This window comes from Trichechus manatus, unplaced genomic scaffold (genome assembly GCF_000243295.1).
Source record: "Trichechus manatus latirostris isolate Lorelei unplaced genomic scaffold, TriManLat1.0 scaffold00395, whole genome shotgun sequence".
NCBI classification, from domain to species: Eukaryota; Metazoa; Chordata; class Mammalia; order Sirenia; family Trichechidae; genus Trichechus; species Trichechus manatus.
In genome coordinates this window covers 177,574-182,272 of record NW_004444331.1, presented here as the reverse complement: position 1 = coordinate 182,272, position 4,699 = coordinate 177,574, and positions in this window count along the sequence as shown.

Sequence of the window (4,699 nt, the reverse complement as noted above, 5' to 3'; positions counted from 1 at the left end):
AACATCATCAAAGCCAATGGTTTGATTACAGAATTCACGTCATTTACCTATGAAGTTTTTTTTATTACAATTCAGGTGTTTAGGTGGTTGGTATATTCTTGGTATATCCTGACTATATGGTATTTTGTCTCAAAATTATTATGTATTACATCTGAAGTTCTTGAATACGGTTAGTGGTTATATTTAGAAATATTTTTATCTAAAGTTTTTATTTTCTTTTTAACTGGTTTTATTTGGCCTTTACATTGCACTTGTAATTAACTTCTATCAGGTCTTTCACTATTAAGAGTGTTATTTTTATAAGTTAATCATGGCCATATTAAGTTTTGTCATCTGCAGATAAGATTTCACTTGGCTGATTTGCTGACCAAAATATCGCAACAAAAAGATGGACTATGTTGGACTTGCTAAAAGGACTATGACTAGACTCAATCAAATTTTCCAGAATGCTTATGCAGAAGCTGATGAGTTCACAGACTGCGACTGATCCAGAATCACATGGAACAGAAATTAACTACATAAGACTGAGTAAACAAAAGGAAACTATGGGTTTTACATGAGAATATTGCTGATGTTTTAAGGTTCTACTTTCTAGATATAAGAAATCATTTTCCTTTCTCCTGAAGTGTCTAACTAATGGGTTTAGATATTGTAACACTTGAATTAGAAGTTCTGTTGGTAAACTTAGCAAAGTCGTGACTATCATAACCAAAGAAGTGTCTAAAATTTGAGCTATGATTTTACAAAATAGAATAGTATTAGCCTTTCCTGTTATTCTCTCAAGAAACAGTTTGTGCCTAAATAGATAAATGCTGCTATATTTATATTAATATTCAATCTGAGTTTTTGCAAAATGTAATTGCTGTTGAGGCACATGAAAAGCAGTTACTGCTGCTGCTTACGCATAAACAAACACCTATTATGGGGGGAGGTCCATCTATCCCAGCCAAATCTCCTCTAGGCTGCATTCTAACAAACTGGAGGAGGTATAGCTATGAGCCTATGACAAGAAAGAGAATGATATGCTTATGGAATAATGTATGGCCCCAATACCAGCTGGGGGACCAGAAACATTGTCTCCAAAATGGGTCTTTGGCTTATGGCACGATTTTTCAGCTTGACTTGTTTTGTAAGAAAATTGAGACAAAGTTCCCTATATTCAAGCTTTTCACTTCTCTCTATCAAACTTTAAATCCCTCTAACCAGGTTCTTTTCCAGGAAAAGCTGAAGGCAAAAGTGCTTCCTGAATCCTCACCGGCAGGTCCCCTCTTAGAAGGAATAGCCCCTATAACCGCTTCGGCTCCCCCCGCCATATAGCGAAGGTGCGGTAGAAGCCCACAGGTCAGGTCAAAGAATGACGGCAGACCCTCACAGAAAGAGCTGAGCCTGATTCTAGTCCAGCCAGCTTGAGAGAAACTGATGAAGGAAGGAAATCGTGAAGTAAGAGTCCGACTTCATCAGGTATGGTCTTCCCCCACTACACACACTCGTCTGGGTACTGTTTTCGGTGAGGGTACTGCCGGAGCTTGGGCAGGGCAATTTCCTTTGAGAACAATTCCAGCCGAAGGAGGAACAATGTTAGTACATACTCCTTTCTCTATCTCCAACTTGTATAGTTAAAAGAATCACAATCCTCCTTATCAGAGTAACCCAAATAGGATGGCGGAGTTGTTCCGTTCTGTTTCTACAAATCCCACCTGAAAATGCATGTGCCTTGCAGGCGACACTATCACAAGAAAAAATAGTGACACGTAGTGGCACTCCTTTCCATATTCAACAAAAGGTGAATCCAGAGGTCTGGGCATAAGAAAGGCCTGGATGAGCCCTGTCAGCCGCACCGGTTAAAAATACTTTAAAACCTAGAGCACCTATCATAAACCAGAGACAGTATCCCCTCTGCAAAGAATCTTTAGAAGGGATCACACCATTGGTGCATCGATACATAAAAACTGGACTTTTAAAATTTTGCTATCGTACCGGTGTTGAAACCGGGGACAAGAGAATATTGGTCTGTTCAAGACCTAAGAAAAATCAAGTAGTAGAGGACATTCATCCGATTGTGCCAAAGCCATATATTCTCTTGGTTACTGTACCGAGTCAGTGTGCTTGGTTTTCAATAATAGACTAGAAAGATGCCTTCTTTTGTATTCCTCTACACTCCAAGTCTCAGCCTGTATTTGCCATTGAATAAACTGATATTAAGACAGGGAATTGCTGTGGGGGTACTAACTCAAACCATGGGACCAGCCACACAACCGCTGGCCTACTTTTCAAAACAGCTGGACAACATGGCCTGGGGATGGCCCCCTTGTCTTCCAGCCGTGGCTGCAACATGTGACCTGTTGCAGGAAGCCAAGAAATTCACCCTTGGACAAAAGGTAATGGTAAACACACCACATACAGTTTTTCCTCTTTTGGAATAAAAGGGGAGTCTTTTTGGCTCACGGCAGGACGGATGGGAAAATGTCAGGCAATCTTGTTAGACAACTCAAACGTGGTTCTGAAGGCTGTCTCCTCCCTCAGTCCCACCACATTGCTGCCTATTTTGGAAGATGCCCCCGTACATGACTGCCTAGAAATAATTGAAGAAGTTTATTCTAGCAGACCAGATTCTCAGATGTTCCCTTGACTGACCCAGGGATAGAAATGTATACAGATGGCAATAGCTTTCTATATGAAGGATGCCACAAGGCGGGATATGTGGTGGTGACACGAACTGAGGTCTTAGAGGCAGCTCCACTTCCTGCCAGCACTTCAGCTCAAAAGGCTGAACTCATAGTCCTCGGGTGGGCCCTGCGACTAGGAATAAGAAGACGCATAACTGTGTATACTGATAATAAATATGCCCATCTGGTCCTTCACTCACATGGTGCCTTGTAGGAAAAAGGGGACTTCTGAATCTGCCAACAAAGAAATAAAACATGTACTAGAAATCCTAGAACTCCTGAAGGCGATCAATGATCCCCTTTAGGTGGCAGTGGTATAATGCCCCGGACACCTGGAAATTTTAAATATCTGCTGATTTTTGTGGACACCTACTCAGGGTGGGTAGAGGCTTTCCTTTGTCTAACAGAACAAGCCCAAGAAGTGACCAAGGTGTTACTCAAAGAAATCATATCCTGTTTTGGTCTTCCAATCTCAGTACAGAGTGACAACAGAGGAGCGTTTACGGCAACAGTCACCCAAGAAGTCAATAAGGTTTTAGATATAAACCGGAAAGTGTACTCAGCCTAGAGACCACAATCGCCTAGAGAGACCAAAAAGATGAACCATACTCTGAAAAAGGCCTTGGCCAAACTTTGCCAGGAGATGAGCTCCACTTAGATACAAGTTCTCCCCACTGCCCTGCTCAGTATCCAGGTAGCCCCTCGAAGTGAGCTCAAATTGAGCCCTTACAAGTTAATATATGGAAGACCATTCCTGAAAAAGTCGACTTTCCCCACCTCAGTGATGACTGAGGTAGAGAAAAGAGACTGGGTCCGTTCTCTGAGAGCTGTCATAAACACTGTTAATCAGTATGCTTCTTCTCGTTTATCTTTTCCTTCTGGCACTTCCCTCCACAGGTTCCAACCCAGAGATCGGAGATCGGGTCCTGTTGAAGGCCTGGAAGAATCGACCTGCAGAAGATCAACTGGCCTCTCAGTGGGAGGGACCTTCTGAAGTTCTCCTGACCATCCACTCTCTGAAGTTAGCAAGAGTAGCTGTGTGGGTGCATCATTCAAGAATAAAAGCAACCCCACCAGAAGAAGAGAAAGAAGTAGAAAACAAAGAGCCACCATACTCTTGTGCTCCAATTCAGGGCCTGAAGTACAAGTTCAAGAAGCCTACAGCACAATGATTTTGACCGTATTTCCCTAATATCTCTCTATTTTTCCAGGAGACCTGGACAGAAAATTTGCCGGTGATCCTACAGGCAGAGGGGACATTGATCCTGCAAGCTGGGGACACTCTGACCCTCCCGTGTGTAGTCTCAACCCTAACTCCGGTAGGTCCAGTTAAGTGGGCCCATAAAAGAGCCTGAAAGAGGAACCTTAAGAATAGTGATCATTCTAGTTTGTTTTTGTCTTCCCTGTTTTACGAGAATATTAACAAAAGGAACTACAAAAACCCTTAAGGCGGGAGAAATTTTTACCCTGGTAAGTCGAGAAAACCCTTTTCTGGGCTCTGGGGATGCACATCATCTAATTCACCGGGATGCAGCAGACTTCCACTCTAACTCACCCTCCGCCTATAGACCCTAGTGGATATCGGGAGGTTTCTCACCCTAGCGATGCCCCTAACCAGCAGGAAGTAGCCAGAAAAGAAGCGATGCCCTGTTTCCCAAGATTGAGAAATTTCTAATAAAAGGGGGTATTGGAAGAGGCTGCATAGGCCCAGCTCACTGTTATTAACTCCCCATTGCTAACGGCCACATTGTCTTGTGATTTGTCCCTCCGGTTCCCGTCTCTATAAAAAGGTTTAAGATTAACGATGTTCCTCCCTGGAGGGTGGAAAACAAGTGATAATGATCTAAGAATGAAAAACCAAACAAAGCACCCATCTTGTGACAAGAAAAAGCAGAATGTCGCCAGAAAATCCCCAAAGATGTCACCAGATAACCTCTAAGATTACCAGTAGGTTAACTCATCTATGACATCATCACCTCAATGGGAAACTAGCACAAAAGATCAATAATCCTGTCCCTATAAAAGACTTCAGC